Source organism: Euprymna scolopes, chromosome 35 (genome assembly GCF_053919585.1).
Source record: "Euprymna scolopes isolate OS-2025 chromosome 35, ASM5391958v1, whole genome shotgun sequence".
NCBI lineage: Eukaryota > Metazoa > Mollusca > Cephalopoda > Sepiida > Sepiolidae > Euprymna > Euprymna scolopes.
In genome coordinates, this window is record NC_136516.1 from 19,775,409 (window position 1) to 19,799,865 (window position 24,457).

At 34.8% G+C, this 24,457-nt stretch overlaps 1 protein-coding gene across 2 annotated transcripts in view; it reads right to left on the reverse strand.

Moving 5' to 3' along the window:
• Nucleotides 1-20,725, reverse strand: part of LOC145259720 (uncharacterized) — a 116,322-nt gene extending 95,597 nt beyond the window's left edge. The window contains exon 1 of one of the 2 annotated variants that reach the window (XM_080117405.1): nucleotides 20,253-20,725. The gene's annotated coding sequence lies outside the window, so the exon portion shown is untranslated. The remainder of the gene's footprint in view (nucleotides 1-20,252) is intronic. The other variant, XM_080117407.1, reaches the window with a different exon arrangement.
• Nucleotides 20,726-24,457: the final 3,732 nt, after the last annotated feature.

The window sequence follows — 24,457 nt, forward strand, 5'->3', positions numbered from 1 at the left end:
TCGACCTTCACCTGACAAATTTCATTTTTTTAAAATTTTCACACTTTTGCACTGATTTTTCCGGGCTAAAACCCAAATATAAAGTTTCGCATGGATTCAAATACCTTATATATGAAGTTTCATGTCTGTAGTTTAAAAACTCTGGGAGGAGTTTGGTAGGTAAAATTTTTTTAAGAATATATACGTACACATAAATATATATGGAAACAATTTTGTGTTTACTATAAACTTTTTACGCAAATATTATGCAAGTATAAATCATGTAGAACACATGCATTAATATAATTACACATAATAGTTACTTAAAGATGATCATCCCATAAGAAACTAATAGGGAATTAACTAAAATGAATGTTTAAAAGAATATGCAAATTAGCTAGATCTTTTGATAGTGAATGCAATTTCACGCCTCATACATAACAAAATTGTATTTTCTTTTTGAATAAATAGAGAAAGGGATCTTAATATGAATATCAATACAAACGAATTTGAAAAACGAATTTATAGGAGTATATATATATATATATATATATATATATATATATATATATATATAAGCATATACTTTTATACCTTCATTTTCTTTCTTTATTGACCTATATATATATATATATATATATAGTTTTCTTTACAACAAAAGGTATTATTACTAGACCATCATTCATATTCAAGAGTACTTTTACCATTTAATTACTGTATGTAACTTATGCTGGGTTAAAGAAATCTTGTGTGACATCACTTTTTTTTTTTTAATTCTGAGGTGGGGCAAAAAGTCCAAAAATATACAAACAAATCTTAGTAGGATCTTCCCAACCCTCTCTATATGATAGACTGCCCACCGTTTTTCGGCTTTATGGGAGCCGAAAACAAGCAGGTTGATCTCTAAGTGAGGCTGAATTCTAGACAGAATCAAAGAAGAAGGGGTAGGGGGTGTATATGAAGTTGAAGTTGCATCAAGAGGAGATCACTTATTGGGGTAGCCGGAGGGGTGGCCATCTTGGAGGTTTCCTATCAGGAATGAAGGGGGCCATTCACTCAGCTAGCTAAGAACCTAATCTAAGCACTGTTAGGAGTCTGGAGTTTGGCAGGGTCTGAAATCATGCGCACCACACAGGCGGGGAACATGAAGTCTAACCTGGTAACTCTATGCATGCACAAACTCGCTATTTTAATCCATCATTGGTTACAGGCAGCGAGATATAATCTTTTCCTATCACACCTGATCTTTACCTTCACCTGGTGCTTAAAGAAGGAGATCAGATCCTGATCAGCAAAAAGATTCAACTCCAGACTTCTCTTGCAGTCTTGATATCCATATCACCATTCTGGTCACAGCCAGGATTGCAAGAAACACCATTTGTCTCTGTCCTACGGAGGCCTGGCACTGATTTTGATCTTGATATGTTGAATTGAATTCTTCCCCTTTATTCAGAAAACATGACGGATAAAATAAAAAATAGCATATCGCTTCATGACGTAATTTTTTTTTTTTTTAGTAAAAACTTAAGACTTAAAAACAAAAAGACTTAAAAAACAGGATAAAACGGTTGCCAATAAAAAGAAAGAAATAAAAAGCAAAAAAAAAACAAAAACAGAAACAACAAAAACAGAAAAAACAAGAAAGAAAAACAGAAAAAGAAGAAAGAAAAAGAAAAACAAAAAGAAGTTTTCAATTTCACGTCCAACGGAAGATTTTTCAAAAAACAGCCCAAGTGTGTCAGAATAAGAGGGCACAAGATTCAACACATCTTTGACCAAATAGGAGGAACATTGAGGCAATGATCGGCAAACTATCTAAGGGAGACAATACTGTTAGAGTTTCCCTATTAGATTTGGGCTTCCAAAAATTATGCTTGTTACCAAATGGGATAATTTTATTTGAAATTTTCCATGCTGTCCCAATGAGACATTTAACTATACGGAAATTTTTTTATTTGCTGGATTAAATCCAAGCCGACGAAGCCATGAAGCACAGCGCCATTTAAATCCTTATAGCTATGACAGATGAAAATCTGTTGGATGTAATTTTGTCAAATCTGTTAACTTCAAATTTTAAATTAAGGCTGCCCATGAACAGGGCAGCGAAAAGAAGGTTTCTGATATCCCAATTTTAGAGAGATGTTGAGCTTCAGGAGGTCTACGGATCTCATTCCAAAAAAGGTGTTGACATGGATTACTACAGATCTAGATACTGATTTTTCCAGAGATCTCAATTCCGGCAAAATAGCCTGGGAGAAAAAGGATTAGGCAAAACACCATATGAAGCGTTTTGCCTAATCTATCTATTTCTGATATATGCTGCTGCCATTAAAGCATACGTCCATAAACTATGCGCTAATTTTGATTCGATAAGTAGACACCTTGTTAAGTGTTGAGACATCCTGTTGAACAAAGGATAGTGGTGGAGAAGCAGTGCAGTCCTGAAGAAAAAAAAAAAAAAAAAAAAATCGCTAGTAACAAAGATGGCGGCCAAGAATCAAATGCGGCCCGTGACATAGTTAACGGCGAACTGATTGAATCCAAAATTCGACAATTTTTATAATAACTTTGGAAGATTTTCGTTGGTTGATTAGCACAGCCGGTGGTTATAAAAATGATCGTCGAAATCATTGATCTCATACCCCCCCATCAGGAGTCAAAAACATTTCACACTTCCACTGTCCAAAATGCAATGGAGAAACACTGCAAAGTCCATTTCCTTTCAATGACACTGATAACAAGGAATATACAATTATCCTCATTAGATAAGCTAGTCCTTCCTACAAAGGATTTTGATGTCTTTGGGCACATTACAGAGAAGGGAGTCCTCAACCCACAAGTAATGCATGTGTAAGAAAGTCCCTTTCTACCTTGACATTCTTGATCCAAGTGATTACCAAGACACTTAGTACAGATATGAAGCTCTTTGGCTCCTAGAACCTTAGAGTCATAAGAAAATTATTTGGAGCAGTCCTTAACTGTATGGTTTGCCAATTTACAAATTTTATACTGTTCACCAGTATTATTAAAAAGTTTTAAGGGATCCATGCCTTTTTTTACAATTAATGGCCTTATAACTGGAGCTGGTCGCCATATTGGCTTGAACTTTAGAAGAAAAAAAAATGTCAGTTTTAGCAAGCAACTTTCTCGCTTCTTTAGAGTCAAAAGTCTAATGCCTGTAGAAATTCTATGATGTCAAAAAATTGGACATAATGGATATAAATGAAGGATAATACTCCTTCATTCTTGACATTAATTCCCTGCTGAACAGGATGTGAGCAACCATTTATTTCAGAAGTAGAGCCTTTTGTGAAAAAATCCATTCTGAAAGATTTTTCTAATTCAGACAAGTCCAGTTTAACTTGTTCCACAAAGGTTTTGAGTTCTTCCAATTCTGTTATCTGCACTGCCTGAGGAATAATTTCCTCTAAAATTCAATCCTTGGTAAGACAAGGATTTAAGAATTTCTCCTCCAAACAATCCAAAGCTACAGTATAATTAGCCGAGGAAACATCCATATTTGAGATTAAGTCATAGGGTTTCCCCTTCAACTTAAATTTAAGGAGAAGAACTTTATCTGCTTCCCCTAAATTGGTGGTGCAAAATTCAAATCTTCTCAGGTTCTAAATTCAAATTTGTCAGCTGATGGAGACCCACTAAAATTTGGACATTCTAAATCCAACTTTAAAGGCTGAAGAGAAACTGAGTTTTTAATCTCACAGCCAGATTTCAATTCATACGATTCTTCCTTTAATATTGGAAGAAAATTGTACTGAATCCCAACAAAGTGAGAGTCTCTCCTCCTGGGAGGACTTTAAAATGATATGATCAAAAAGTCGCCTAATTCACATAACCATTTTCCGATATCCACCGTACTCGACAGAGGTCAGAGATTGATTATTGTTTTTTAACCATATCACTTTTTAGCAAATAAATCTTTAGAAGCTACCAATTTGATTAGAAATGTCATATAGGCTGAGAACGAATGTGAATTAGCGACAACAAAATTAATGCGCAAAGGAAGAAAGGAAATTATAAAAGACCTTTGCTAAACAAGACCAAGCAATATCCACAAGATGTAACAAACGGGAAAAAAAATACAAAAGGAGAGAATAAAACCTAATCCCCCTCTAATTATCAACCAATTTATATTTAAATAGGGAAGGCAATTAAATTAATAATAGAAGTGAAAAAAAAAAAAAGCAAAAAAAAAAAAAAATTTTTTTTGAAAGAGAAATAATCCCATTCTTTAAGAAGTCTTCAAAATACAGGTTCACAGTAAATATTTTCAAAGAAAAAAGAAAAAAAATCTTTATTTCAAAATGGTGCAATCCACCATATGGTGGAAAAAAAAAAAATGCAAAGTTAACTTGAACCCAAATTTGGCAATAATCCTTCAATATTTTATTTTGTTTCATATATACGGATTTCACAATTTTCAATTCCTAAGTGACGTAAGCTACAGACGGCCATGTTTTCTACTCAACCTACAATTGTCAAGATTTCCCCCTCCCCCAAAAAAAGTTTAAAAAGGAAAACAAAAAATAACTGTCAAGTGTTGAGACATTATGTTGAACAAAGATGACGGTGAAGAAGCAGTGCAATCCCGATACAGAGTGTGAATTCTCAGTAACAAAGATGGTGACAAAGAATCAAATGTAGTTTATGACGTAGACAACAGCGAACTGATTGAATCCAAAATTCGACAATTTTTATAGTAATTTTGGAAGCTTTTCATTGGTTGGTTATTATAACTTGAGATTATAAAAACGATCATCGAAATCATTGGAGTCTTACCCTCATTCGTAGTAAGGATGATCTCCTAGGGAGACAGGGTAGTCGTACTCGTCAAGAATCCGTTCTTGACACTCAGCCCGACAGGTATGGGGCCGAGATTCGGCCCTGCACCTGTCGGATTGAGGTACACCGCTTGGGTACTACCTAGGATGTCCACCCTCCCAGGCTTTGCCACCGACCTTCGAGTGGGGCAAGTTAATTGCTTGTCGCCTGAGGCGCCCCTACCGGGGAATGCCGATGGGGGCGCCCAGGCAATTTTTGATGAGGCAAGAGTGCCCCTCCTTTAGGGGAGCTTGCCTATTTCCACCTTCTGGCCTTGTGCCACATTTTGGTGTAGTGGAAACTAAATAAATAACTACCCTCCCCCCCCCCATTAGGAGTTTAAAATATTTAACAAAAACTTTTGTGTTATTAAAATTTTCTTAATTTATTTTAATTCAATAAAATGTTCAGATAATTATTTTATTTTGTGTTATTTTATTGTTGACATTGTGTCCCCCCCCCTCCGTTGTGCGATCTTAAAATGAAACCAAAAATTTTGTCCCGTGACAAGGTGCTTGTTAAGATATGGATCGATTTTTTTTTTTTTTTTTAAGGATGTCGTTTTAAGCAAAAACAATATTACGTACTCAATACCGAAAATAGTAATATATCCAAAAATTACAAATATTCATCGAGAAGAAAGTTATTTATGGTTAAAAGTAATTTTTATAGAAAATTGAGTAAATTTGCATTTTTCTTAGATGTTATAAAATAGTCTAAGAAATTTAATCTCACATAGCTTAGAACTCGGCAGAGAAAAAATTGTCATGTAAAAAAATGCAAACTTACTTGGTAGGGTGAAAACCAGTTGTATTCTTCTTGACTGCAAAATCATTACGACATTTTGCATCTCTGTGGAGTCTGTCAGTTGACTTTGTATGAAGTGTTAGTAGAATCTCTACTGAATAGAGTTAGAAAGTTCATGATAATCGATTGAAATGATAAGAGATAAAAGAATAGTAAACAGGAATGACTTTCGTAAAGGTTTTATCAACTTAAAAGTTGACACGTGTTTTCAATAATGCGGAATCCTTAATTCCGACCAAGGGGAATAACTACGATCCTTTATTTCCGGAAGAGTCAAAGCAATTTATTCTAACACTTTCCCCTTCAACAATAATTAAATATGGAATTACAGAAGTTAAATTTAGTCTGTTCAGTACTAGGTAAAGAAGTCCTTATATTTACTTGGAAATCGTCGCATTCTGGACGATCTCCACACTGACTCACAGGGATTTTGGTCCTCAGCATCCACATCTTGGGGAGCATGGATATTTTCAGGATCAGGTAAGGGATTCTTCTCCTTCACGTAGGTATTGTTTTCATCAGGTGGCAGTTCTTTAGGGGCTTCAGGGCTTGCAGGATTGTTTTCATTTTGTTGGTCTTCTTGATTTGAGGAGTTAGGAGCCAGGTCTCACACATTGACAGTAGTTTCCGCACCAGAGGGTAGTCGTACATGAGCATAGTAGGTGTTGATCTCTAATAGGGTAGCAGGGTTACCGGAGGGTCGAGCTTACCAGACTTAGTATGGTTTCTGACATATATTGGGCCAGAAGTTTCGGAGGAAGATTTACGACTATATTTGAACATTCTGTCATGAGGAGTTGTATGAGTGGCAGTGCATAATAACGACCTAATTGAATGGAGAGCGTTTGGTAGTGTATCTTCCCAATGGAGCAGTTTCATGTTGCTAGAGTGTAAGGTCGTTTGGATGGCCTTCCATAAAGCCCCATTGAGTTTCTCAACTTGCCCATTACCCTCAGGGTGGTATCCACTTGTTTTAGAGGTGGCGATACCTTTGCCACATAAGTAATCTTTGATTTCTCCTGCAAGGAAGTTGGCAGCCCAGTCAGTGTGTATCATATCGAGCATACTAAAAATTGAAAATAGTTGGTTTAGGCAGTGGATCACGGTTTTGCTAGTCATATCCTTACAGGGGAAGGCAAAGGAAAAACGAGTATATTCATCAATTATAGTGAGTAAGTATTTGTTACCATGCACAAAAGTAGGTAAAGGGCCTTTAAAGTCGATGTTTAATCGCTGGAAAGGTAGTATAGCCTGTATGAGTGTTCCTTTGTTACAACTGGCAAATTTAGGTTTCAGATACTGACAGGAGGAGCACGAGTCTGTTATATTTTTAATTTGTTCTAAAGAGAAAGGAAGATTTCTCGTCCTGATGAAGTGGTCGAGTCGCGTGACACCAGGATGGCATAGTATAACATGCAAGTCGTGGAGGTCTTGCAAAGTGTGCGTTAATGCAGAGATGCGAGAAAATGTATCAGCAGCTATATTTTCTGTTCCTGGGTGGTAAACAATACTGAATTTGAATTATGACAGTTCGATCCGCCAACAACATATTTTATTTTTAATTTTAGATTTCCTCTTATTATCAAACATAAAGCTGATGCTCTTTCGATCTGTAATAACTTTGAAATGTCTCCCGAGTAGGAAATGTTGCCACTTTTGGAGAACTTCGACAATCACAGCAGCTTCTTTTTCGACAGCATGATGTCTAATCTCATTCGGGTTTAGTGTACAAGAAAAGAATGCAACAGGTCTAGAGTAGTTTCTACTAGAATTCTTTATCCGGGCCAACAGTTATAAGGGTAGCATTTCTTAAGACGGTCTTCAGCATCTGAAAAGAATTTAGAATAGACAGGGGCAGTGGAAACTCCTTGTTATGGTTGAGAGGCAGTATTTTATCAGAAAAGTTCCAAATGAATTTACTATATTAAGAGAACATACCAATTATTCGTTTTTGCGACGGGAAATTAAGAGGCAGTGGCATTTCAAGGAGTGGTTTTAGCCTCAGGTAATCAGGAGCAATTTGATTGTTCTGGATTGTGATAGAAGTAGCAGAAATGATGCTCTTACTTTGGTTGAGCGTGATGTTGTATCTTTTCACTACATTATAAAACCTTTGAAGGTTGTAGTCATGCTCTTTTTAATCCTTTCTGCATATTGTGACATTGTCTACATACACAAAAGTGTCTGTTAATTTTTCTCTTTCTACAATGCCATCGATGCATCTTTGAAAGGTACTTACTCTGCCAGTGACGCTAAAAGGAATACGAGTAAATTGGTAAAGTTTTCCATTTACTTCAAATGCTGTGTATTTCTGATCGGCGTGACTAATTAGGATTTGATGATAAGCAGACTTCAGGTCGAGTGTTGTAAAAACGTTGTATCGAGCTATGTCATCAACCATTTTATTAATGTTCGGCATGGGATAGGCATCCAGTTCTATAAATCTATTTATGGTGTTGCTGTAGTCGACCACCATTCTTTTTTTTTTATTCTCGTTAGAGTATTTCCTTTTATAGCGGCTAAGGGAGTGTCTTCTGGTTTAATTATGGTAGTGGCTACATTCGGGTAGTTATCGAAGCTTATTGTATGCTTCTCTGCTTGTTCTAGAGACCTAGCCATTGTAAAGGTCTCTTGTAGAGTTGAGAATGGTTTTTCGAATAAACAAGGAGGAGATGCTACTAATGAAAGTGTCACGAATATATTGCTTTTTGTTCTCCTCAGCGCTTACTGCTTGAAATTTGCAAGATTTGGCAAGTACTTCCAGTTGTTGCATGAAATCATCGATAATTTGTGCCGGTTTCTGTTTATTCGTAAGAAGTTTATGTCAGTTAAATATAACGTTTGCCGGTTTTATGTAAACAGCGTCTAGCATTTCTATAGGGCCATTGTAATCTGTAGCATCGCTTATTATTTCGAATATTGTCGCTGAGACTGAATTAATCAAGGCGAAGAAATTTTGTGCATTATTTTCTATTTCCCCGTTGTTTAAAGTGCGCAAGTAATACTCAAACGTCAATTTCTAGTGTTTATAGATTTTTTTCCGAATTCGGAGCTGTTGGTTCTACGTTAAATCTGTCCGGACGCAGTAGTTTGTCCATTTTCTTTTTTTTTTTTTCTCTTTTTTAAGTTGATAAAATTGAAATGCTAAGTAGAGAGAAAAGAAAAGTAAACAGGAATGCCTTTCGTAACGGTTTTATCAACTTAAAAGTATACACGTGTTTTTGAGAAATCAATATGGCGGAATCCTTAATTCCGGCCAAGGGGAATAACTACAAAACCCTTATTTCCGGAAATGTCAAAGCAATTTATTCTAACATGGATTACCATGAACTTTCAAATCTACTCAGTAGAGATTCAACTAACACTTCATTCATATTAATTTAGTTAAAAGAAGGCAATGTTTCCGCTGAATAAATAATTATGACATCAACATTATCAGCTAATGTAAGGAGACGATATAACGTTATTTAATGAAACTTAATTGGTTAGGTACAATAGTCTCACAGAGAAGGGAAGAAAGGGCGCCAATCGGCCTTAAATAAATGACTCCATAGATATGAGAAGGACACTAAACTGGATCTTGCCTCTCTGAGATAAATACTCAAAGTGATGTTAGCAGTTTGAGCACCGTGGATGCGGGTTTCAAATTTAAATCCACCAATCAAAAGAGCTGTAATAAAACATGGGATTGCTTCATCAACCAATGAAAGTTCGCATTTCAATCATGCAATTTCTGACAGTAGGCAGTGAGAGTCTACACAAAGGGGACATAACTCGGAACGAATATTTTAGATTACTAGTCCATGGCTGCAATATTTGTTGTCTATAACGATAAACTTTTTTTTTTACTAAAAACACAAGAAAAGTTGTTCTATTTTATGAATTTTCATAATTTTTGGATATATTACTGTTTTCAACATGACAATCAAGTAGGTAATATTGTTTTTGCTTAAAATGATACATTTAAAAAAAAAATCGACTACCTTAACAAGCATCTGTGACAATTATGCACAAGTGTCGATTTTTGTATATTTTTTAAAAGTCGAATTCTAAACCAAAATGACCCAAATATGAATAAATCGAATTTTAAGAAAAGAAAAAAAAAATGTTTATATCCTCAAACAAAACAATATCTAAAAATTTAAACATTGTTGACTTTTCACATCTGACATGATGGTTTCGTGATGACAAAACAAGAATAATTGTTTTCGCTTGTTTTAAATAAGAAATCAAAATATCACGTTCAATTTTTAGCAAATAATCATTTGTCACTAATGTCGCTAAAAAGGGTTTGCGAGTGATATGAGAATGTAAGTGTGTAGCCATTAAAATTTTTTTTTTTTATCTTAAACATTATTATATGAGGTGTTATTTCAAGTAAAAAGTTAATTTATTTTGCCCATATAAACTCTAGAAATTCACGATTAAAATGCGTAAACAGTGAATGAATAAATTCAAAATGGCCGCCACCTGGAATTTCGTAGGGCAAGTAGTAGCCTTGACCTTGCAATCAAAAATCAAGATCGAGTGAAACGAAACGAGGCGAGGCAAAACTGATAAGATAAAACAATTGTTATTAATATTTCTATAAGTAAAAAGAAATTAAAAGAAAAACAATTTATATAACTTTTATTATTACTTATATAGAATAAATGGTACTTGTACAGCTTAATCAAGACATTAAAAAATGAAAACATCAACAAAAGGTTGTTGTTGTAGTGTACGTATCCGTATTGGACTGAATATCTCCATAAAAAATTTAAAAAAACACGTTTTTATGACAGCACGTTGAAGGTAGCCATCTTTGAATATTTTGAACACGCCACGGGGAGATAACTCAGTTTAAAGCTCCGAGACTCCCTCCCCATCTTTAATACTAGCTTTTCTTCCTAAAAATCGAACCTTTTGCTCAGTATCATAACAAATTGTTTTTTCGCTGTAAAAAAAAAAAAAAAAAAAAAAAAAAAAAAAAAACTACTCGATGAAATTAAGTTAAATTTTTTCGGAGAACTTCATTCCATAATGGAAACGTTCAATATAAACTTTGTTCGATATTTTCATTTTTTTAATGTCTTAATTAAACTGTACAAGTACAGAGTAAATGCACAAAAAAAAATAAATAAAAATAAAAAATAATTAACATTATCACGGTAACATCAGTGTAGAAGTACCTAAACAACTATTAAACAGCTTTCATTTTTAAGTTAAAAATTTTTGATGTTAAAAACAAATTTTGCGTAAAAGTTGTTTATTTTATTGTTCATGTTTTTCTTTCTTGCATTTGTTCTACATAAGTAAAAATAAAAGTTGTTTAAAATTTTTTTATCATTTCTTTTTACTTATCGCAAGGTCAAGGTTGCTACTTGCGCGAAGAAATTCCAGGTGGCAGCCATCTTGAATTTTATTTATTCAATGTTAACACATTTTAATCATGCATTCCTCGAGTCTAGATGGGTAAAATAAATTAACTTTTTACTCGAAATGACTCCTCATGTAATAATGTTGAAGATAAAAAACATTTTTAATGTTTACACAGATGTATTTTCTCACATCGCCTACAAACCCGATTTAATGACATTACCACTTTGTCTTGTTTGGCAGCCATTCATATTTGCTGCAAAACTGTAGATTTTGTAATGTGTGTCAGTAACGCGGTTCACGCAGTACTAATTTGAACCCAACTTACTTGTGTCGAGTAGGTGCAGAAAGGTCAAGGGGTTACCAGTGACACATATCAGACTCTGATTTCCATTGACAGAGCATGCTAGAAAGTGGGTCGGTGCGTTTTGGGTGCAGGCTTGTTAACGGGGCGTGGGGGGGGGGAGTACCATCTCCACACATATACCCCAATATAAATAGAAACGCACATGGGGATTTTAGAGTAGATAGTTGATTGGAGTCAAAGTTTGATAGACAGTCGGACTCTAGTTAGTTTCAAGACCAGGAGGGTTGGAGAAAGATGTGTCAATGAAAACGCAAGAAAGCTTGAGTCAGCAATGCGAGGAGTTTGCCAGGTTCACTCGTAGATGAAATATAGAGATCCTTCCTAGAAAATAGGTGTCATGTTTTCGTCTTGAATGCTCTTTATAGATCATTGACCAGTGACGGGAAGGAACCGCACCCCAGAAGACAGAAGATAACAAAAACAAGTAAAGAATGCATGGTTCCCCGTGAGTGCACAGTGAACGAGGCATAAAAAAAATGACTAAGTCCAGCATTTGGCCCACCTCCATTTAGCCCCCAAAGTCCCCAGGGGACGTCAAATCCTGGTGAAAATAAACAAACGGTGCAGTTTTAGGCCTTAACATAAGTAAATTCTGCACCATGCAAAAAAAAAAAGAAATGACCAAGTCCATCATTAGTGCCGAGCGCTAAAGTTATAATGACAACAAAGATGGCAGACATGAGGCTGCAACCTTTGGAGTCGCAAGAATTGCTCCAAGCTTGAAAATAAAACCATACTGATAGAAATCCATTCAATAAATGTCATTGTGATATTTATTTGTGCAAAGTCACTAACTCACGGCATGAGTGTATTGTGAGAGGGGGGGGACTGTAAACATTAATTTTTTTAAAGTTAATATAATTAGATGAGAAATCTAAGCAAGTTAAAATCTATTTAGGAATATACATTTTGTATTGAGAAATACATACTTCAAATATGTAAGCATTAGGTAAAGAATAACAAATCATCCAAAATGGCCAGTTCTTTTGGGCTCTATTGGAGGACTTGTTATTTTTAACTAATTTTTACATATTTAAAATGTGTATTTCTTAATGCAAAATGTATATTTCTCAATAGATTTTAACTCCAAATGATTCATAATATAATTATATTTAACTAAAAAAAAAAAATTAATATCTACACAGAATTTTTTTTCTCTCACAATAAACTCACTTTGTCTTTATTTGATGGTATTCTACCATTTTTTTTTCATTCTATTGAATCTATACAGAATTTCAAACGGAATCATTGATTTAATCTACGAGATTAGCATTTCCTTCTCTATCGTTTGGAGATTAGCATTTCCTTTCTATTGTTGTTCTCTTTCCCTTTCTTTCTTCTTCTGAATCTCTTCTTTCTTAAACCATATCTCTGTTTAATTCTCTTTTTCATTTTTCTTCCTTTCTCTCAAACTCCTTTGCTCCAAAGAAACTTTATTATCAAGGAAATCTCAAGTAAATTCTTATCACCTACAAGGTGGTCTGTCACTTAACATTAAACATGTGGTCTACTGCCGATATCTTAATGCCAATGTAGACTTTACTTTTCTGAGAAATTATTTTTTTTATCTACCATATCAGCCATAAAAACATTCATTCTTTTGGTCTATCTTAAAGCGTCCTAAAAGATGACGGAGAGGAGAGATAATGGTCTATCTTCAACCTTATGTCAAACATCTAACGTAATCCTCAGCCCATAAGCAAGGTGAATTGGTGTTGCCCGGCACATACAGTGTTACATAAGTGCAATGAGTTTATCAGAGTACATTCCATTAAAATACTTGTAAACAGGCACAGGGATGCAACATTGTGGCGATGGGACAGAGGTTGGAGCTTAGTAAACAAAGCAGGATCTATTAGATTGGAGACTCTTTTTTGGGCCCTATCCAAAAGAGACACTAGTGGTAGATTCATTAGCCCAGATGTGGAAACAATACTCCATGCATTGATGAATGGTCGCCTTGTAGAGGTATAGGATACTCTCAGGTGCGAGTAGTTTTCTAACATGATAGAGGGAATACAACTTCCTTGCAACAGCCTTCGCAATGTCCGCAATGTATTTGTTCTAGTTCATATTTCTTGTAAATATTAAGCAGAGGAGTTTGAAGGAAGAATTGAAGAACTCTCATTCCTAAATCCATACTGTTTGTCAGTAGAAGATTAGCTTTTGCAAGGTGATTTACTGATTAAGGGCACAAGATTTTAGCAAAGAGGCGGAGGAAAATGATAGGACGATAATTGAATGGGTCAGTCCTGTCAGCAGAATTCTTGTACACTGGCAACACAAAGGCCATATTCCAGCTATTAGGGAAGCAAGAGTCAGCAAAGTATTTGTTGTAGAATTTGGAAAGTATGTGGGATAGCTCAGCTGAGCATTTCTTAATTAGTATAGCAGGGGAAAATCATGCACATGCGCCTTGGAAGTATCTAAGTTTTTTATGATATTGCGGACATGAGAAGGGGTGATTTTCAGATCATCATGTGTGGCTTTAGTCCGCATAGGGAAACTTGGGAGGGAGTTAATTATTGGTTTTAAGGTGGAGTTGGAGGCGAATCACCGGACAAGCAGTTTCGTCTTTTCAGTTGCCATGCATGTGACCTTCTGGTTGTTGGATAGTGGGGTGATTACTAATTGCCCTTTATTCACTACACTATTATAGATTTTCCAGAAATCACCAGTTACTATCTTCTGTGATTCTATGCTTTCCCTGGTTATTTTAGCATACCTTCTTTTGACTCTCTTACAATGATTTATAGTATCTATAAATTTTTGCCTATTTGTATTTGGCTTATGATGTATGAACTGGCAGAATGCATGCTGCCTTTGTGCAATGGCAGCTGTGCAATCTATAGTGAACCATGGGGGTGAGTAGGGCTTGCTATAATACTTTTGTGTGGGGACATGTGCTTCAATGCCTGCTTTGCATCATTCAGTTGTCTCATTGGCACACTGTTCAGCAGGAAGAAAGAAGATATTGGTTCATGCGGCATCTCTGATATGTTCTCTGATGGCTTCCCAATCAACCCTTTTGTAGTACATTTTCGTTTTGAGCAATAGCTCCTCACCTTGGTGTTGGGATTTAAGTCTGATGTCAACTGATACCACTAGGTGATCTGCATTTCCAAGTGAACTGTGGGGATTAGTCACACAATCCTCAGGTACTGTGGTAAAGAATAGGTTTAGAAATGAAGCTTGCTGGTGTTCACGATCTGGGAGGCGTGTTGGAAACATGCTGTCTGTGTGAGGGAATGGGCTATAGAGAAGCTATAAGTAAAGCGACCAGCTGCATCTGTGCAACCTGAGAAACCAAGCCAGTTTTTATGGTGGACATTAAAATCACCAAACACATGTATTTTAGTGTTACTATCTAAGGAGACTGCTGCATCTATATCATCAGAGATATGCTCGATTAGGGTACAGTCCTGACTTGAGGAAAAACGGTAGAGAAAATATAACTAACTAACACAGTGATGAAAGGCTAGTTGAAAGCACATGAAGGCCTGGTCATCCGATTCCAGATGTTGCTCTTTAGGTAAGGGGAGGGTGCTTCAAATAGAGACTCCAAGCCCGTGCATGTATCTGTCCGAGTCCTTACGGACGACAGAGAGGGAGATATCCTGTCATATTAAGTAGTTAGAAAGGATTGAGGAGTGTAGATTTGTTTCACTTAATGCTAAGATATTGGGGAGTTTATGAAGAGATAAGAATCTACATCATCTGGGTTACTTCGAAACTTCGGATATTTGTGAATGACAAACAACAAAATAAAACAATTATCTGAACATTTTTTAAATAAAATATAATTAAGAAAATTCTAATAAATAGAAGTTTTCTTTTTTTTTTTTTTTTTTTACACAAAATTTTAAAAATCAATGAAAGTTGTTAATGCTCTTTTTTTGCTTTAAAGAAAATTCGGCATATAAAAATTTACTTTTCTTAAAAAATAAAAATGTTTTCTCAAAACAAAAAAAAAACAAAAAAAATGTCACACACATTACGAACTGTTCAAAACTATCTATAAATTTAAAAAATTATATTTTAAAACTCATTCGTTTCAGAAATTTTGTGGAAAAATTAAAAAAAAAAAATCCATTCCTTGTTATTAGAATTTTCTTAATTTTATTTTACTTCAAGAAAGGGTCAGATAATTCATGTTTTATTTTGTGTTATTTTATTTTTGTTGACATGTTCAATTCTTCCCGAATCTAAAATTAAATTGTCTCCCCTTGTTCTGCGCTCTTCAAAACGAAACCAATAAATTGTTCCATAACAGAAATGCATAAGGGACATAAGGGTGTATCATTCAAAAACCAGATGGCGTGAAGTTTTTCTTCGATAAAATGTCTCATAATATTTGATTTTCTTAAATAATAAAAAAAACTACTTGATCAATTTATGTGATTTTGGGAATATGACATTTTCATGCAGTGACAAGTACGTACATTAAAGATTTTTTTCAGATTTTTATAGTAAAAAAGATTACTTGTAGACCATTTATAGACTTGCACAAAAAAAAAAAAGAAAGCAACATGCCCTTGACACCATCAAAACCAACGAGGTTGGCTGCATTTATGAACCCGCGATTTCCAGGAAGTTACTTGGGTGTGCCTGGCAGATGACAGGACGAACCGGAAACGGGCGACAAGTAGTTTTCTGGATATTAAGACATTATTTTCCAATGTATTACTTTATGAATTTCAGTGGCCGTCACCATTCTTAACATGCGGAAGGGGGGTAACAATTTATGTTTTTCGTCTTATAAGGCTCGCCCGGCAGTTTCCGATTATACTTGGCATCTGCCGGGCACATCCGAGTAACTTCGTGAAAATCGCGGGCTTATTTTTATTTTTTTAAATTTTTTTTACATAGGCATCACCACATTATCAAGTCCAAGAGGCCACTCAAGGATAAGGGTTAAAGAGTGTACAGTAGAAATTGGATAATATAGTAATTATTAGTAATGAAAATTTGGTAAATTTGATGACTTATAATGAATGGCTCATCAAGAACTTATTTACGTTAGACTAGAACACAACCATATTGTAGTCAGCCGGAAAGCAGGAAAACGGAAGACAATTCCATAGGCGTGCAGTTCTAAGAAAGAAGCTTTGTTCATGGAATCTACGTTTAGGTTTAGGCACAGATAAAGAGTGGGGGGAATTATTGATAGTGTTTACAGCTAGACGAGTGTTTCTTGTGAAAGTTTGGCGAGGGGGGACCATAGATTGAAGCTCAGTCGAACACTTTCCATGAAAATAACGATACATCAGAGACAAACTCGCAACATCTCTTCTGTGAGAGGTTGCAAGGAAGAGAAAAGGATATCTCCTACGAGGCTACAAAGTCTATTTTGAACTCTATCAAGGCAGGACAAGTCCTTTCTAGCAGCTCCTGCCCAGATGTGGCAACAGTATTCCATCCTTGGACGTACCTGGCTCTTATATAGATAGAGAATAGCATCAGCAGTGAGATATCTACCGGATCGATAGAAAGATCCCACCATTTTTTCAGCGGCCTTGGCAACAGATTTGATGTACGTGTTCCATTTAAGATCAAGCCAAGAAGCTTGTCAAAACTTGAGGCCTCCTGAAGACGAGAGCCATTCATTTCAATTGATGCCAGATGTGGATCAGAATGTTGATGATGTAAAGAGAGAAGCTTTGTTTTAGATGCATTAAAAGTAACCAGCCACTCCTTACCCCATTGTACTACGTGCTCAAGATCAGAGGAGAGAGAATTGGAGAGAACTTGGTCGTTTACTGTCTTAGATGTGCTACCATAAATGGTAGTGTCGTCAGCATAAATGTCTACAAATGATGTAAGGATGTGATTTGGAAGATCATTAATGTAGATCAGGAAAAGAGTTGGGCCCAGGATGAACCCCTGAGGGACACCGGCATTAATACTGTGAGTTTCTGATTTTTGCCCTTCAACTACTTATAAATGGAGACCCGAATTTACAAGTAATCCTGAAAAGAAAGATCTAAAAAAATAATAATGGTTGCCATTTTGGAAATACAAAAAAATAGGGTAATTTTTTATGACGTGCCCCAGCGTATTATAAACACCCCAATCTCCCCATGTTAAGAACGGCTTTCGGAATACCCCCCAACTTCGAAAGCTGTTCTTAACATGAGGAGGTTGGGGGGGGTATTCCAAAAGCCATTCTTAACATGGGGTGGTTGGGGGTGTTTACACGACGCTGGGGCAGATCGTAAAAATTGAACAAAAATACTTACCCGTTCTGTTCTATGTAGGTGATAAATAATGCTTTCTAGCCAAAAAGTGGACGATGATTTTATCTTAAATTTATATAGCACAGTGAACCCCCATTCAAAAGTCTAAATTATTTGGCTATTGATCTACACAACCGCCAAATATTTTTCCAAGTTGTTTAGCATTTAATCGGATAAAATAATTGTATTTTATTTTTATCTTTCTCTTGATGGCGTGGGGGTAAAGGATCTAATTTCACACAGCAAACAACATGACCGACACTGATTAAAAAGTTAGGTGCTTTTCCAAAATATCCAACAGACGAAAAAGGGTGTATATATATGACAAATAAATGTTACTCTTCTATTTACATGGATAAGGTTTTTGCGCACACGCGTGTTTAAACTTATTTTAAAGCGTTTATTTAGTTTGAAACGCAAGTAGTGCCGAGCACTCAAGTTAAAACAACGAAGATGCGGACATGAAGCCTTGGCTGGAAAATAAAGCAAAATATCTTTCTAAGTTTCCATCATTATTTTTAATTTATTTTCGAGTTTTGAGCGATTCTCGAGACACCAAAGATGGCATTCTCATGTCCGCCATCTTGTGGTCGTTCTAACTTAGCAACTCGGCACTACTTACGTTTCAAACTTAAAAAATCGATTTAAGATAAGGGTACTTATTCACTAATTGAACTGTGCTGAAATAATGACGTTATTTAAAAAGCTATTCTTAACATTGGTAAAGGAGGGTGTTTTCTTTTGTTTTTGTAAACTATTTTGTACTTTTTATTATAAAAAAGAAAAAAAGAAAAAAGGTACTCATGCAATGCATGCACTTATTGGTCCGTGCTAACATAATAACATTATTTAAAAAGCCATTCTTAACATGGGGAGGGTGTTTTGTACTTATTCTATAACAATTGAATAAAAAAAAAAAAAATAAAAAAAACTTTAATTAAACTTGGAAATACGATTTAAAAAATAGCGCGGATCAGTAAGTGCATTTAGCACCTAAAAAAGATATTGTAAAACTTGAAATATTATTTACAAAGAGTGATTCTGGTTCAATAATTGCATAAGCACCGAAATAGTTAAAACACACACACACAAACTTATCCAGGTAGGTAGAAAAGTAACATCTTGCCTTTGGTAACATTTATTTGTTATATATTTGTTTCTATACTACTTTTTCGGTTTGTTGTCTACGCCCAAAACAGTTCGATATTGTTTTATTATCTATTTTAGATTTTAGGGTTTTAAATCTCGTTTAAGTGATTTTGACTCCAATAAATATTCGATTAATAATAATTTACTGTGGATTTTATCAACGGGAAACGCAGATACACGATATATTTAGTTGTTTCAATAATGGTTCAAAGATGATGAATGGTTTCTTGAAAGTCGCGTTCAACACAACAGAAACGGACCAAGATCAAAGTGTGGTATCTGTCCTTGCTACAATTTTTTGTTAGTGGAGAAGAAATCCTTCACGACTGAGATGCTTTTTTCCCCCTTTTCTCCACGCTAAAAAAAAAAAAAAAAAAAAAAAAAACGACCCTGGTGTCTAATTCTGTCCAGTGGCCGTGGGGAGGCAAAGTAAAGAGGAATACTACAGCCGAAACGTGCAAAGAAACTACTTATATTCACATGTTTTTTTTTTTTTTAATAGGATTTTTAAAAAATCGGTTCTAGTCTTTCTTATTTTTTATTACAATAAATATTAAATTAATAGGAAATAAGGTACGCGTATCAACAGTTGACAGATCAATTTTTTTTAATACGCCGTTTTAAGCAAAAACAATATTACACACTTCATTGCCATGTCGAAAATAGTAACATATCCAAAAATTCATCGAGCAGAAAGTTATTTGGGTATTATTATACAAACACCGTGACAGCGTTAGGGTTAGGGTTAGGATTAGGGGTAGGGTTAATTCGCTGTCACGGTGTTTGTATAGTTTTACCGTTATTTGTAACTAAAAGTAATTTTTACGGAAAAGTGGGTAAAATTGCATTTTTCTTAGCCGTTATAAAGTAGACAGTAAAAATATTTTAGATTATTTGTTCATGGCTGCAATATTTGTTGTCTATATTTACTAAAAACACAGCACTTGTTCTATTCGATGAATTTTCGTAATTTTTTAATATGTTAGTATTTTCGACATAATTAAGTACGTCATATTTTTGCTTATAACGATATATTAAAAAAAAAATCGATTTGTCGACTGTCTTAAACAAGCATTATAAGAACCGTACTCAAATATTAGAACCCCATTCGTAACATGAGAAAGGGAGGGCGTCTTTTTTTGTTTATTTGTTTGTTTGTAAACTATTTTGTACTTTCACCTAACAATTTAAAGTGCACCCAATTTAATAAACAAAATATACCGGAAAAATTTAATGTAATTTGATATCTAAAAAAAAAAAAAAAAAAGAGAGAAATGCTGCTACACTGTACAGTCCGTTATCGTAAATAAAAAGTAAGTCAAGTGTATTTATCTAAGTTACATATAGGCGAGAAACACGCATAGACGCAGTACGCACGTGATATTGTTGGATGGTTTTGCTAATAGAAATGAACACATCCAATCTTTATACCAAACTTATATAAGTTTATATATACTAAGTTTTTTTTTTTGTTTTGTTGTCCTACAAAAAACTAAAACAAAAATTTTTTAACTTACCTTTGTTTAAAAAAAAAAAATCCTTCGATTTGATAAATTAATAATCTCCAGATAAGTCAATAAAAATCATATATTAATTCCTTTTGTTTAAAATCTTTTTTATAGATTATCATCCAGGTAGGTTTTCAAGTCGTCCATGATTGCCAATGGTTGACTGTCACAAGGTCCGCGCACCTTGCTACGAACCAAACCGGTTGTAGGTGACTTCTATTTTGTAGGTAAAAACCACTTCTCACCTGTCGACAGGTGCGCTAAGAAGAATAAGAACACGGCAAATTGTTGTTGTATGTTGTTATCAGCAGGCTGGCCTGAGCTTCGAAACAACAGACACAAGTGGTTTTCAGCAACAACTAGTGGGGTTAACCGGCGTTACCCGGTGGATAAAAAATAGAAGAGTTTTAAGAAGAGGGAGGGATGACATCTTTATTTTAGCCTTCCCCCTCTTTCTCTCTCTCTCTCTCTCTCTCTCTCTCTCTCTCTCTGATATAAAAAGAAAGGAAACAAAAAGAACCTTGACTGGCTGACCTAGTTCCAGTGTTGTTTTAGAAACAACAACTACTTTTTTTAACCCCACTCTCTCTATATTTCTGATATGAGGAAAAGAAAGAAAAAAAGAACGCCAACTAGCTGACAGTTTGACCTAGTTTCAGGGTTGTTTTTTAGATACTTACTGTCTTTTAACGTTCTGTCTTTCTCTCTCTCCCTCTTTCTCTGATAGAAAGAAAATGAAAGAAAGCAAAAGAATGCTGACCGACTGACAGATTGATCTACTTTCATTATTGTCCCTTAAACGCTTTCTTTCAATCCTCCCTCTATCTATATATCTATAAAAGTGAAAATGTCTGTGTGTGTGTGTGTGTGTCTGTGTGCGTGTCTGTCTGTCTGTCTGTGTACCCCTCCCTACCAAATAACTCTTTCAATTTTCAGTCTAGCGACTCGAGATTTGACATAACGGATATTGCGATTTGGGGAAATCTTTTGAATCGGTTTTCGGCCAGAAATTTGGCTGTTAAGGAGTCAAAGTTCAACGATTTGACCTTTGTGAACTTTACCAAACCCCTCCACCAATTTTGGGTCTAAACACTTGAAATTTTAGATATAGGTTACTTGGACATGATCTAACTTTATAATTTATTTTGAGCCCAAAACAATAAATATTAAGGGGTCATAATGGGGGTCAAATTAAAAAAAAATTGAGCGCTTCGGTCTCTACCAAATTACTCAGCCAATTTTTGGTCTAAACACTGGAAATTTTACATAAAGGGTATTCAGACATAGCGCAAGCTTTTTAATCGTTTCTTTTTTCTGAAAATTTGGCTTCCAAAGATTTTACCTTTGCGCTATCTAGCAAACTAAGCCAATTTTGGGTCTAAACATTTGAAATTTTACATAAAGGGTATTCAGACACGCAGCAAGCTTTTTAATCAGTTTTGGGATTAAAATTTGGCTGATAAGAGGTCAAAGTTGACAGAGTTGACCTTTGCAGACTTTACCAAGCTCCTCTGCCAATTTTGGGTCTAAACACTTGAAAGTTTAGATGTTGGTTTCTTGGACATGGGTCAAATATTTTAATTTAATTTGAGCCCAAAACAATAAATGTTAAGAGGTCAAAATTAGGGGCAAAGTTTAAAAAAATTTGACATCTGCGGTCTCTACCAACTTTTTTCTATGGTAGTTAAGGAAACCTATTATACAGAAAGGTATTACCATAGATATTCACACTTTTTAATATATACATATGCACATAAAGTTATGAACAGTACATAAGGCCTGAGCAAAGCCTGGCGGAATTGCTAGTATATCTATAAAAGTGAAATTGCGTGTGTGTGTGTGTGTGTGTGTGTGTGTGTGTGTGTGCGTGTGTGTGTACATTTCCCTTCCAAACTACTCTGTCAATTTTCAGTCTAGAGACTTTAGATTTGACATAACGGATATTGAGATTTGGGAAAATCTTTTTAATCGATTTCCGGCCAGAAATTTGGCTGATAAGGAGTCAAATTTCAATGATTTAGTTTTGAAAACTCTACCGAGCTCATCCGCCAATTTTTGAGTTTAAAGACTTGAAATTTTAGATGTAGGTTACTTGGACATGGGTCAAACTTTTTAATTTGATTTGAGCCCAAAACAAATGTTAAGGGGTTAAAATTAGAGCCAAACTTTTAAAAAACTTGACCTTTGCGGTCTCTACCAAATTACTCAGCCAAGTTTTTATCTAAACATTTGAAATTTTACATAAAGTATATTCAGACATAGGGCAAGCTTTTTAATCGGTTTTAGCCGACAATTTGGCTGCTAAGAGGTTAAAGTTCAAAAGATTTTACCTTTGCGATCTATAGCAAACTACTCAGCCAATTTTAGGTCTAAACATTTGAAATTTTACATAAGGGGTATTCAAACCCGCAGTAAGGTTTTTAATCAGTTTTTAGGCGATAATTTGGCTGCCAAGAGGTCAAAGTTGAAAGATTTAACCTTTCCTCTGTCAATTTTGGGTCTAAAGACTTAAAATTTTAGGTGTAGGTTACCTGGACACGAGTCAAACTTTTTAAGATATATATAAAGTTATGAACATAACTTTATATGCACATGAAGTTATTAACAGTACATAGGGCCCCGAACAAAGCCGAGCTGAAATTCACATTTCTAAAATACACATTTACCGTGATTTTTTTCATATCATAAAAACTATTTTTCTGCGCCATTTTAAAATGTTATATTCGTTTTCAACACCCCCGAAAATCGGCAGTCTTGCAGTTAAGTCCCGGCAAAGTTCGACAACAATAATTTTTATTTTTATTTTAGAACTGATTATTCGTAATATTCGTGATTCGACGGTGTATCCTTCTAAACTTTGCCGGGACTTAACTGCATGAGTGACTGCCCGAAAACCTATGGAAGTCGTCATTGTAAAGTTTTTATGGGAGTTGAGAATCATCTTGACATTGACCGAAAATTGAAACACACATACACACACACACACACACACACACACACACACACACACACACACACAAGTACAACCGCACACATAAACACGCACATACACACGCGTGAAGAATTACGACTTTTCTTTATATAATAAAGAAAGCTAATTCCCTCTCTCCCACACAACAAATAGGTCAACAAAAAAGATTGTAAGCTGATAAAACAGGTAATTAGTTTTTGTTTTTTTTTTGCGCCATTTCTTTTGATACAATCTTAGGGCTTTCTTTTTGCTACTTCGACAAAATAAAAAAAATAAGCGAAAATAGGTTGCTTATATTTTCTTTTTTACTAAAGGGAAGCCACTTAAAGATAAGGGTTAATGTTTTACAGCATATCAACCCTTTTTGATTTACTCATAGCTAATTCCGATAGCTTTGGAAAACAAGTTTTGATACTTGTTGTACAGTTTAATCAAGACATTAAAAAATAAAAGTATCGAAAAAAAAAAAAAGGTTATATTGTACGTATCCGTTATGGAACGAAGTTTTCTGAAAAAATTTTTTCACTTAATTTCATCAAGTAGTTTTTATTTTTTTTTTTACAGCGAAAAAACAATTTGTTATGATACCGAGCAAAAAGTTCGATTTTTAGGAAGAAAAGCTAGTATTAAAGATTGGGAGGGAGTGTCGGCTCTTTAAATTGAGTTATCTCCCTTTGGTGTTTCTAAAAATCCAAACAAAAATTTAAAAACTTCAAAGATGGCGACCTTCAATGTGCTGCCATAAAAAACATGTTTTTCCGCTGTAAAAAAAAAAAACCCAAAAAACTACTCGATCAAATTAAGTGAAAATTTTTTTTTCGAGATTTTCAGTTCAAAACGGATACGTACAATATAACCTTTTTTCGATATTTTCATTTTTTGACATCTTGATTAAACTGTACAAGTACCGAAGTTTTTATACTTCAACTCCTTCAAATATTTATCTATGGTGTGTAGTTTGGTTGTTTTGGTTTACGGCATACCAACCCTTTTCGGCTTCAATCATTTTGGACAAAAATTTTTGTGTTTCAAGTTATATCTTCGGCACTTCTGCAGTATTCGGGCGAGAACCATGTTTTTTCAGTGTGTTTTACTAAACTGTTACCAGGTGGCGCTTTTCGGTCAAAGAATGGGGGCGATAACTTATACTTTTTGGAAATTTGTTTGAAAAAAAAAAATTATTTTTAAAAATCCAATATTGCTTTAATTACAAAATTGTTTTATTAAAATTATATTTTCTTAA